Source organism: Pleuronectes platessa, chromosome 14, assembly GCF_947347685.1.
Source record: "Pleuronectes platessa chromosome 14, fPlePla1.1, whole genome shotgun sequence".
In the NCBI taxonomy this organism is placed as follows: Eukaryota; Metazoa; Chordata; class Actinopteri; order Pleuronectiformes; family Pleuronectidae; genus Pleuronectes; species Pleuronectes platessa.
The window spans coordinates 15,903,774-15,917,362 of NC_070639.1; positions in this window are offsets into that span (position 1 = coordinate 15,903,774).

Sequence of the window (13,589 nt, forward strand, 5' to 3'; positions counted from 1 at the left end):
CAGCCTTAAACAATAGAAGAAAGTGGCCTGCAGGATTGCTTGCCGTCTCTACCTCCCAAGATATAATGTTGGAACAATGTCACGGCACCAGGATATGTCAAACTGTTGTGTGAATGAGCATAAGGAAAAAGCACGACATGATTTCTCTCTTTATTTTACATTTCGATTTTGGCCTGAAAGGCGCTGATGGTCGATGTGATGGGTGATAAAGAAATGACATTTTTCAGTTCCCACATCAGACTGCAAAAGAACACTCGAGCTATTTCAGTTGCTTTGCCAAAAAGAGACGTAATATAAATCAGAAACAACCATCATACCATTCCTGTTTCTCACTGTGGGTGTAATAGTATCTGATGTTGCTGCAAAATAACTGGCCCAGATAAATTCATACTGACCGTCACCTCAATAGCAAGAATTATGCTTTAAGGTTTAAAAAAAAAGTCAGTCTTGGTGTTTGTGTTGGATTTTAGTCATCATTCAGATGATAAGACGGCTGTGTCACAGCAGACCCTCAAGCAACAGAACACATTTTGATTTTTCCCAACTTGAAATGTTGACTTGCGCAGCATATTGAAGTTGGCAGCAGCAGTGACTCTGAATCAGTTTGGTGAGCTGAGTGGGCGGGATGACTCCTCTGCTTCACTTTCTGACTGAATGTGAGGGCTTCAAGGGATAATTCCTTCTCCTCTCTCCTCCACTTCCTTTGTCTTTTTGGGTCTTGCTGTCTTCATCCCCTCTCTTATCCGTCTCCCTCTTTTTGACTTTCTTCCTTCTTTCTTCGGTTCATTCATTTGTTTTGTCCAGTTTTTCAAATTTTTTCCTATATTTCCGAAGCTTCTATATGAATCAATAAATACAACTTTGATTGGATAGAAATTTAAATACAGGTTCAGGTTCAAAGTGGGATTGAAGTAATATTTTTGAAGAGGTTTTAGAACGAGGCCTTAATAAGCCTGCATCATTTCATAGAACAATTCAAAATGGAGGTGAAATACTTAAATTTCCGCCTTTAATAGGTAAAAACTCTTTTGCAGGGCTCCACTTTACTTTACTTCTTTGTGGGGTTGACAAAAACTACTGACCTCATGTCAGCCATCTTGTCTTTAACCTAATCTGCAAATTCCTCAAATGGAGAAGACATGAGATGGTTGCTATGGTCTGTAACAGGGGTAATAATGACATCAGTGGTGATAAAAAAGCATTATGGGGTTTCTTATACAGGCCACATTTACTATAAATGTTTAATGTTCCTGATAAAATCTCATCATGCACACTGGTCATAGTTTTAGCCATCTGTCCTGGGATATTCTCATATCCTCCAACCTTTCTTATCCGTCCATAATCTTTCTCATACGTCCATGTGCTGCGATGAACTAACAGGGGCTATTCTATTCTAAAAAGCAGCTTTTTATATGATGAGCAGCAAAAGCATCTTCACAGGACAATGTTATTTGTAATATAACACATATTACGGATTAGGGAAATTTAGCCCATGATTACAGTTTGGCAGGAAATCATAATCACGAGCCGAACCTTACTGATCGTACATGTGGTTTATATCAGGTTTGCAGAAATTGAATTAAAGTTGTATTCGTATGGTCAGGACTCAGAGTAAATGGTGTGCCGAGAAGGAGAGAGAGGAGAGATTCTGAAAGTCATTTAACACGTCGGCTTGCACGCCCCGGTCGTCAACATCATCCTTTGCTCTTTCACGTACTCACATGTTGGACACAAACATGTGGCTCCTTCACACATGACATCACCCCGATTCTAAACACACGCATAAACATCACACAAACACACACCCATACACCCGCACGCACACACCACCCACCAGTCCTGAGTTGAGTTGAGTCAGAGCCCCTCAGGTTTACTGATTCAGAAACACAAAAACAGACACACAAACACAGACACGGGGTCGATGGCATATGCGCTCTGCCCAGAATAATCTCTCTATGTCTGCAATCCCAGAGTGACATGCACACACAACAAAGTATGCTTGAATACGCACTCACTCTAATGTGACAACATAGTCTCATGAAGATATCTTATGAGTTATGCACACATTTCCGTGTAAATTCGTACGAAAATTTACAGCGATACGAACGATCAATTCGCCCGTGCTAACATCTGCATCGATATTCTCAAGCAAGATGATCCCTTTGTTCTTGTTGAAAATTTAATATTTCAAGAATGTTTCTGCATTAAAATGCATTTTTACGATATTTAAGGTGAGAAATGTGTGTTTTAGTTTCAATAGTTTTGCTCAGTGAATCTATACAATGTTTGGTTTGTTAATATAAAGATTTTTCACATTTCTGTCATATCTAAGGTGGTTGCTTTGGACACTAATTCTAATACTTATTTTAACATTAAACCTAGCAATTTTGTCAACAAAATTGTGTTTGTTATGAGAATTTTAACATTTTTTAAAGGTGGTAATGTAATTAAGGTTACGTGTAAACTTGTAAGATTTGATGACTCAACATAACATAGCTAGGTTAACCTGCTAACGTCATTATGCTTAGTTTTTACTCTCAAAGCTAACGCTGAACTCAGGCTCAATCACAGTGTTCAGAGTACAGCGGTCCTAAATGTGATAAGCACACGTTGCCATAGGCACACACAAGAGCACATTGCAAGATATTCACTAAACCAGTTTGTTTGTCATTTGACCCAGTGAATCATTCCGTCTTACTTTGGTGATTCTCTGAAGATTGACATTGTTGTTTTTAAAAGCTGTCAAATTATTGGATCGATAACTACATACATTTTATGTTACCCATAAATGTCCCCCAGCAGCACCTGCAGATCAAAATCTCACTTTGTTCAATACTTGGGTTCATGTTGTTGTTACCACCTGCCAGAGTTGAAGTGTATCCTTAGTGCTTATTTACAAACATTAGCACGCGAACACATTCAACTCACATGGTAAACATTATACCTGCTAAACATTCACATATGTGTGTCATCATCGTGAGCCTGATTGAATGCTGTGGTTAACATTTAGCACAAATCCCTTTTGCAAATCACAATGTCTACACAGCCTGCACAGTGAAAGCAGATTGTTGTCAGCATGGCTTAGATTCTGCATCTGGATCCACACAGGAACCATTCATAGGCAAATCATAGAGAAAGCTGTTTAGGGCTTGAATAAAGTCTTTTGAGCAGTAGTCAGCTTTTTTAGCACTTAGGTTGCATTGTTCAGGAAAAGGTTCCAAAACTGTTTTTGATGAAAGAAGAGGAGACAAAATAATCTTTCTAATACTTTCTTTTTACTCGCTAGAATCATCGTTCTGGTGATTCTACACCTGCAGGTCAACTATAAATGCACTGTCAGCACTGTGAGATGGGACCCTGCTATGCAATTAAACATTATGTCAGTAGGAGATGACATAAGACGAAAGCTAAGGAAAGATGAACATAGAAAGTTGTGGAGAGCTTGGCAGTTGGTCACTCACAACTTTCACCAAGCAAACTTCATGTGCCTGCACCCGTCCCTCGCACTCAACAGCTCCACCATTCGTTCACACTCTTGCTACGTCCTGAATCGATTGCTGTAACTCCCTTCTTTTTGGTCTCCCTCACAAATTCCTTTATAAACGTTGACGAGTCCAGAACTCTGCCCCTCGCATAATTTCCAGACCGCCCTCCATTAACCACATCACTCCTGTCCTTCGGTAACTTCATTTGCATTCACACACATTGTTTTTAAGATTCTGCTCCTCACCTTTAAGGCCATTCATAATCTCGCTCCTCTATACCTTTTCTCCTCCTCCTGCACATCGACACACCCTCCTGTACTGTCAGGTCTTCTTCATCCACCTCACTGTACCACCTGCCCGCTTGACCACCATGGGATCTTGAGCCTTCAGCCGCTCTACTCCCCGCCTCTGGACGTCCCTCCCATGAGACATCCGTAGCATTGACTCTCTGTTCATTCTGAAATCAAAAATAGCACATTCTGTAAGTAGCACTTTGTAAAGTCACAACAGAGGAGGTTGTCAGCTTAGTGACAGTAATGTAGTGAAAGTATTGTATCACTTAAGCAGAACTAAGAACAGACACAAGGGGCTAAGGGTATATTTAGTGTATCTGATGTTCTTTCTATAAGTCACAGTGGGGAGAGAATTGCTTTAGTCACTTAAATATGAATGCAGGCTGTGACAGAAACGAGGGAATAAGAAGACTTAACAATAGCTGGGGGATTAATGATATCCTTCTTTTACTGTGAGTCTGAAACGTCCCCATCTTTCCATTTCCTCTTGTCAATGCTCTTTCTCTTTTTTATCCAATCACCCGCTCGGCCTTCCACTTCCCCCCCCCCCTAAAAAAAAATTGAGACTACATTAGCAAGACCTCCTTTCTTGTCTCTCAGAGGAGAGGAGCATAATTACTGTGTCTGAGCCTTTACCGGAGTCCCACAGCCCTTGTTGTGTCTTAAGAAACTTCATTTTCACAGCTGTGCCTCCACAAAAACATGTAAAGTATATTTAAAGATGGTGCAATAAGGAAACGTTTGATACCTGGCTGTCTTTATCCACAGCTCCCTGAAGAGATGTCCAAACTGAACCAGGACTTTAGAAAAAAAATTGTATCTCGTGTTCTAAGAGACATTTCTTTTTTCTCAACCCCTTTTTAGGAAAAGCTGTGAATACTTTTAGGATTTCTCTTTGATTCCTCGACACAGCAGTCGGGTGTTTGTCTTCATGCAGGGAAAGTGCAAAGGACAGAGCTGGGGACGGGTGGTTTCTGCGAGGCAGCAGGGAAATGGGACAGTAAAAACCGCAAACGCAGTCTCTGATACATGCCTGCTGCCTCCCCGTGTTATTATGGCTCCCTGATACTAACCAGCTCTCTCTGTGTCATGGTGTCTTTTATTGCTCCCTCGTTGTGCTTTGGCTTTCATCTTTTATTATGGTTCCTTCTCCTCAAAGATATTCTTTTCTTTGTCTTTCTCTTATCTGTCTGTTTTCATCTTTGACTCTTTCCATCTCTGTCCCTCTCGATCACTCTCTCTCTCTTTCTCACGCACACACACACACACACACACACACACACAAAGATGCATGCACATAAAACACATTTGGTGCCAAATATCCCTCCTAATGAGATGCAACAATATCCAGAACTGGCTCACACTCATATCGACACCTACACACATCCACTCACACGCACACACACACACACTGTGTGAGACATGCCCTTAGAGTTCTGAAGTGTATGGTATCATCTGTCTCTTCCAATTAGACACTTCTATCTCTGTAATGTTTTCCACACTCCTCGCTCCCTCTTTCCTCTTTAGTCTCTCTCTACCCCCCCCCCCCCCATGATTGCCTCCCTCTCTCTTTTCAGTCTGATTCATTCCCTCTCTCAAAGCCTTCTGCTATCAGCCTATAACCTGTCTCTGACACAAAACAGATGTGTCTCTCCATCCCCTCCCTCTCCCCCTTCTATCTCTTCCTGCTCCTCCGCCCTCTCTATACTTCACTTCGTCTTCAGCCACCTTCGGTTCTCAGCATTATATTTTCTGCCTTTGCCCTTTTAACCCTCCACACATTTTCTGTGCTCGTTTCACACTCTCGCAGTTTGATGTGTTAGCATTTGTAGTGTTATGGATTCCAGGGAACCAAGTACTCGCATAAGCACTGTTTGACTCTGTCAGCATTATCTTTCATGAACAAACAAGAAAACACACTCATAAATAAAGGTTGGCCGTTTAAGGTCTTAGTTGTAACTGGGGTTCTCTCTTCTCTGTTCATCTTTAGTCTGCTCACTTTCCTGTTTCACTCCGTGAACTTTTCACTCATTCAAGTTCAAACTGAGGACGTTTTCACACCGGGAAGACCGAGTCAAGGTTCAATGTGATTGTAATATTGCAACATTTTATATGGTTGCTTTTGTTTTCTCATAGAAATTTAAGGAGTGCTCTAAACGTCTGTATGACCTTATATCATCGGAGGCGAAGACTTGCAATAAAAAGCAATCCTGTCAGCCCACTTCTGCTTCTTTTTTTCCATCTATTGTTGAATGTTGTCTCAACTACCTGCAATTGGTCTAAAGAAACAAACCATTCGCCAGCTTGATCTGGACCTTGTCTTTTAGTCGGTCTAGATTGTGGTCCATGAGTCCGGACTGTGATCTGAGGCTCCGAAATAAAACCTCTTATCGTTATTTTGGTTCTGACTAAACTTGGGTCCGAGGGTCTGGTCCAAGTTTGTTGAAGCCCGCTGAGTTAATCAGAGAGTTTGGTGAGAGATATTAGCATCCCACTGTACATCGCCTCATTACAATATCATCTATGTCCATACAACCATCTGCTCAGATCCATCATCCCTCCATCCATTCCTTTCCAATAACATTATTGTCTGAAGCATCCCCCGACCACCCTCCTACGGGTCTCGTGACCATCTGTGTTTGTTTCGCAGGTCGTAAACCTTCACCTGTGTATTTATTGCTTTCTTAATCCGCCTCATACATCTGCTTATTCACAATATTTATTTATTCCCTTGTTCTGATGCTGTTATCCTCTGCTAATCTCTTCCATCCCCCGATCACCTGAGGCCAGCCAACTTGCTAGAAAGTCTCATTATCTCTGCCACCTGATGAGTGCGCATTAGCATGTGTGTGTTTGTGTGTGTGTGTGCTTTCAAAGAATGTGGTCATCGCACAGCTGCTCCGCAATTCATGTCCATAATAACAGGGTCCATGTAAAGGCTCTAAATCTGGGATGTTATCCATGTGAGTTTGTGTCAGTGCATGTGTTGTGTATTCGTTAGAGTAAAACATGTTGGTATATGCTTAAAACACATAATGACAGGCTTATGTATATGATGCCTATCTTCTGGACTCTCAAACATTCTCAGAGAGCCCTCCATATGTTTACTTTGTTTGCTCTCTAACTCTTGAGGATGACCTTTTACTTCGGGTGTTATCTCCGACCATCTGGTGGATGGATGCAGATGGAATGTATTTGACTAATGTGTTTTCATGTTCGGACACAAAAACGTGCCCTTATTTAGTCAAACATCCCATAAGGGGACGTCATTTACCTGAAGTCAAGGGCGGAACCAATGTCCCTATATAACTGTGTGTAAGACCCCCGCACGTCAGACTTTCACTATCTGGCTTGTGATTGTCTCCGGGTATACCATGGTGCCCGTCCTGACCTGTGAAACTTCTGTGTAATAAGTTTTGTTATGCTGAAGGTACTAGGTCCTCTGAGTCCTTTCTTCATCATCAACAACTTCCACAACATCATCGACCTCTCGGCTACATAGAATATACGATACATGTGAATGTTTCTGCATACCGGGCCGTAGGACACATTTTCACAATATGACACTTTCAATTATATATCAGCCGCTCTTCAGCCATGAATCAAGCCAACAGTGTGCTGACAGCTGGTTTCTGAGGGCTCCACCACAACACAAGAGCATTTGTTTGTTTTAATGGGCCCAGATCCCAGTGTGACATGGAATTTATTCAATCTGCTGAAAGTTTAAGCGGTTCCTCCTCTAAATCACGGGGTTACAGTGACAATAGAAAAACGCCCCTCTGCAATATTCCCAGGCACCCTTCCCTCCATAAATCCAGAGCTTCCTATCTGCCTCATTCAATGAAGTTTATTGCAGAGGAACTTTGGTGAGCTGTTTCATGGGGTTGCGATTTCCCAAATCCACCTCGACATAACTCAATGAAGAAAAAATCTAAACTGTTCACACCTGGTTACCATGATTGTCTTCATCGTCATCACTTCATGATAAATAACCAAAGAGATGCATCTTGAGCTAAACTCTAAAAATGCTTTAAATATTTGGCCTAATCTTGGGAGTCCATCAGTAATAATAGTAGAATGGCAACTCAGTAGAGTACATGAACCACCTTTTAAACTCACTAGATTCAAATTGCAAACACTCAAAAATACCAGTCCGAAACATGCCTGACCTCTTTCATTAAGATCCGTGAATTATTTTCTGAGTAATCTGCAAACTTTTGCAAATCAGCCTATCTCCCAATGTAAAAGAAGCATTTTATAGTTTTAAATTCAGGGAACATAGAGATTCGACTGTAACTGTATATAACAGTGTAATACATAGTTCACACATTGCATACCTTATAACCTCAATTCACTAATTTCCCAAAAGTTTGTACATGTATCCTGCAATGATGCAACAAAAGACATTTCAAGTGGAAGGGTGTGATAGTGCAAAGTTAAAAAAAAAAAAAGATTTCCAGATCCTTTTCTTTTTATTTCCAACAGTACATCACTTTCAGCATTAAAAAGGGACTTTCAGATTTGGAGTTAATTCAATAATGTACGTAAGCCCCGAGTTTCCCTCTGGAACCCAAACTTCACGCTGATGCTTCTGTAGCGAGTGAGTTCTGAGGGCTGAAAACAGTCCTTACTCCTTTGAGGAGCGAATGCACCATTATCTGTCTACTGGCTCTGTGAACTTATCATCAGGTTTCCATTTATCCATCTGCCTTTGGGGAGTCTGCACTGAAATGCATAAACAAAGCAACAAAGCAATAATTAATGAAGAGAATAAATAAAGCAATGCGTTTCAACTTGGTTGGTCGGGTGAGTCTAAGCTGCAGCCACCTTGGGATGTGTCGGTCAAAACATGGATTGAGTTGAAAAGGCTCTTTTGTCTCTTTGCGTTTCAGTAAAGTTCATCGTTACAGCACATGCAGGCTTTGTTCAAACCAGCTGGCGACGTCTCCAAAGAGATTTTTCATCTGTCATCTCTGGTTTAACTGGGACTTTTGTTCTCTGTACCTGACCAATGCTTGCATGTTTCAGTGCTGAGTTCTTCGCTGGGCCCCTTGCGTGCGTCGTCCTGCAGTGATCCACTTTCCAGTCCCACTGAAAGTAGGCCAGCCATTGAGCCCATGAGTCAGCCTTTCCTCCTGAGAAAGGAGACTCCCTGACATGACAGCATCGGTAACAGCTGACCAACACACCCTACCAGACGGACACATACACACACACACACATTTTTGTGTGCATGCGTGCATTATCACACATAGATAGACGCGCAAAGATGTACTGTATAAAACCACAGCTGACCTGCTGCATCTGCTGTAAAACACCCTGAGTCCGGCCTCAGCAGTATTTCGTGATGGATACTGTAACTGTTTGTCTCCCCTGGTGTAAAGACTTGAAGCCGAGGTCACTGAGTCTGCTGAATTCACATTAATGCTGACATGAACCGTGTTGATCTCAGCGATACTGAAACTGAACGCGTTATGACTGAAAGTCTCTTTTTTTTGTTCTGGTTTTCATTTGTTTGATTTTACTTTTACATTTCACAGAAACGAAAATAAACTCACATACCTCTTAAAGATAAGTTGAAATTTAACATTTTAATACCGCTGGATCAATACAGATGCAATGTTTCATAACGGTCGAGTGAATAGAGCACAGGTTAGAGACAGAGGCGAGCTCATCAAACATTTAGCCTCACACACTTCTGGCTGGTGGAAATGTGTTCAAGCACTGTTTGTGGATTAAATGTAATTGAGCAGAGAAACACTGAGAATAACTGACCTCGGCTCTCGCTAAACTGTCGTTGTGCTCCGCTTACGGGCTGAAGAGGATGAATTATTCCTGAGCTGGATTCAGATAAATCCCCAAAGTGTCACAGCACCGCAGTTTCTTTTTTTTAAATAATGGCACATAGCAGTGTAATTAAGACACTGCACTTTTCTTGATCATGTAAATAATGTCGTCCGCTCAAAACAATCAGAGAGTTGCTATCAGAAAATTCATATTTTTTTGCTCTGCTCTTGAAGCCAAAACAGTTAAGGTCAAATATGGAATTGAGCCCATAATTTTCCTCAGTGCAAAAGCTGGTGTTTCTCATGGTTTTATTTGGACTCAACAAAAATATTCGCTGAAAATGTGGACTTCGATTAAGTATTTTTATGACCCACTAATTGGTTCGAGCCCTTATGAAAACACAGGCTGCTGCGAGCGGTGATATCACTCGATGAAGTATGTGCAATGAGAAGTGTTTAGAGTTCACGCTGCTGACAGAGATGCTTTGTTTGGGTTTTTGTTGCTTTACAGAACTTGTCGAGCTGCTGGTGAATTGGTTTGACTGTAAAGTCTGCACAGCCATTCAGAGGTGTACAGTACAAACGTATATTGCAAGTAGCAGGTAGGTGCACGTTTTTTTTCGATTGTGCACTTTATATGTGCATGTACATCTGGTTCGTGGTACAGGTTCACGTTGGATCTTGTCTTAAGCCTCCATATTTTGAAGTCAGCATCTGTGTTCCCATTAAGTCACGTCTATGAAATCGAGCTGACAGCAGCTGACAGAAGTCTCTGTTATGAGATAGAAGTTGAGTTTCAGAATAATTGCTGCAGGATGTCTCCTCCCACACACTTCGGCCTAATTTTTCCATTAGCTGATCACGGCACAGGCCGGTCTTTAGTAATATGCAAGTAAGAAAAACATCCCGCTGTCTCGATTAGCGTGGACAGGGTCACTCCCATGAGGCCGAACATGCCGAACATTTGAATGTGAAATTGTAGGTTTGCACACTTATTCACGAAAGACAAAGTTGTGTTGAGTGATGTAATATAATAACGATGTCCGTTGCATGAATAACATTTTCCAATTATTACCAGCTGTGTAATCATTACTAATGCAAAATACTTTTTTTTCCTATGTTAATATCATTCATATTTTCTTTATTGTTGCAAAATTACAATAGAAAAACACCATTCATTCCTGATGGGAGAAGCTATTGAAGCGTCAGGACAAAATGTATTTTTTTCCCCACACAAAGTGTATCGTTGTCAAGCAACATTAAGGTAATGCAGCCTCTCAGTGGGAGGTGGACCTCTTTTACAGTATAAGTTACATCACGGAACTTGAGTAACACAACAACCGCGTTACAGTTATTGCAGCTAATCAGCAGCAGAGGACATTTTGGAAGAAAGCGTCCACCTGAGTGCATGTGGTTTCACTGCGCGGTGTGATTACGTTTCTGCAGACGAAAGAAGATTTGCGGCCTGTTTTCTATTTAGACACACATACACACACACAAACACACACACACACAGACACACACACAGAGAAATCAGAGCACACAGAAACAGATGACTAGCCGGTGTCTGTCTTTTTTACTGTGATGCAAACATGAAAGCAGGGTGGACCGCGACATGTGTCTTCTTGATGTGCCAGATTTAGCCGGCATGACTAATCTGTGATGACACCAATGATTTGATATGCAAAATATGTGCAGAGGTAGCTGTGATGTGTGTTATCTATTACAAAATGTGCTGTGCACTTTCTCCAGGTAGAGGAACGTTGAGGTATTCAGTTTTCATTTCATATAATACTTTTCAATGCTCCAAACTATTTTTATAATAAAGATGTTATTACTATTAATACTGACATTGATTAGGCTGACACATTGTTAGCGGACTGTGGCTCATTTGTGTAAATAAAACGTTTGGATGTCTTGCAGTCATCAAATGTGATTGTAGTTGATTTGCTTTATTAGATTTGTATGTTTGAGTCGTGCTTGTATTGTGGTTGCTACTGCAGGAAGTGATGCAAAGTCAGGATTGGGAGGTAACAGATTTTATATTTAACTGAGGTTATATGAATCCGATTACAAATAAGAACAATTATTATCATCCTGGATTACTTTTAAAAAATGTCATAAGATTATAATCACATTGTTAATGATTGCTTAACTGATTACATTATTTAAATCATGAAACTTTTTGTATTTCCTTGCAGTTTCACAGCTCTTTAATCTTGCGATGCTACTGTCACTTTATCAATGAATTTTTTCATGAATTAATTTCCGGGCAATATCCTCACTTTGAGTCAGAAATTTGCAACAGAAAAATGTTCCCCTAACCCAATTGTTTTAGGAGCTACAACATGTATTGTTGTAGCTTGAATTCTGTTCCCACAGTGCTCTTTAGCTCAGTTTCATTCACCACCGTATATGGTTGCTAATGTTAGCAAGGGATTAGCAAATGATAGACGCTCACTTGACAAGTTGCTCTTTTGTTTTTTTGGTCTTAAAATTAGTTCAGACGTTTTGATAGCAATAAGAATAGTTGTGTGGAACTCACTCAACATTTTGTAGGCTACGACTGTTTTTGTCAAGTTCAAGTTCTGGTATTTTCATTGTTTGATTTTAAAGGAATGCAAACGTAACTTTATACACGTCAATATATGACTTAAAGGCTATTGCAACATATTTGCAGTAAATCCAATCCAGGCGGCCGCACCATACAGGAAACTCTCTGTGTCAAAGGTTGAAGTGATTGTGAGATAGATTCAGATCAAAATGCCTGTGGGATGTTTCTTATTCATAACATTGATGTTTGAAAGGTTGCAGCAACACAAAAAAAAGATGGATTAGCAATAATTTATTGGGATCACAAACATGAAACCGTAAAATTTCCGTTCCACAATGGCTGGCAATGCTCCAACTCTATAAAGGAGAATAATTCAAAACATCGAAATCCTTCAAGTAAAACAACTGGCCTCTTCAGAAGTCGAGCACAAGGCAGAGATCCTTGTTGCTTCCCTGCACTATAGTTCCCTCTGGATACTCAACCCAAACTGACCAAATCACTGGGTGGTGCATGACAATGATTAGTGTAAGCCCTGCTTTTGTTCTGTGAGCAGCTTTATGCCAATGAGCTTCGGCTGTGAAAGGATTTAATTTGTGTTTGTTTGTTTTTTAGCATCTTAGTGCAACAACTCTCTTTTACTAATGCTCAACAGATCATTCATTTATCCCAGGCTAGACACATTTCAAGCTGTTTAAAGGTTGTACACACTAACTCTTTCCAGGTATGACGGGGCCTGGTTTAGGCCAGAACTAACCAGAACTTAACACATTTTTGCATTGAACAATAAAATAATTAAACTAAGCTCTGGGCCAACTGGTGGAGTGTGGAAGAGGGCTAAATTAGCTACGCTCTTAGCCTCAAGGACTGAAGATATAGTCTGTGTTCTTGTTGGATGTTTGTCCTCGTATTCTGACTGTGTTGTGGGTGTGCAGTGCCATATGTTTACACCACAAACTAACTAAACAAAGTAGATAAAATGCCAACACATAGACAAACGTGTTTATTGACACCGCTGCCTTCCAGTACTGTGCAAAATGCAGATGCAGAGGCGTTTCACGGCAGGGAAGAGCAGAAACTCTCTGAAAGCTGTGCTGTACCGAATGCACAGTGTGACGGCTCTGCTGACGGCTCAGGAAACAAAAAGCGTTCAGTGAAAACTCCCCTGTGCAGCTTTTCTTTAAAAATATTACTGATGCCTGGGCGCTGCCACTCCCACAACCATATTTGGTCATATCCTTATCATTTGCTGTGGATGATGTTATTTAATTTCACACTAATTGTTGAGGGTTATGGTTAGGCCTAACCCTCAATAAGGAAAAACTCTAATCTCACATTAGCTTAAATATTTAAATGGTTTTTCTATGACACTTGAGATGGCGCTTGAGTGTTTTCCATTCCACTTGATCATCGTTGAGATGTTGCTACGCGTTGATTACAATCCCCCTGTGGCAAATTCAACTGATTGGATCTG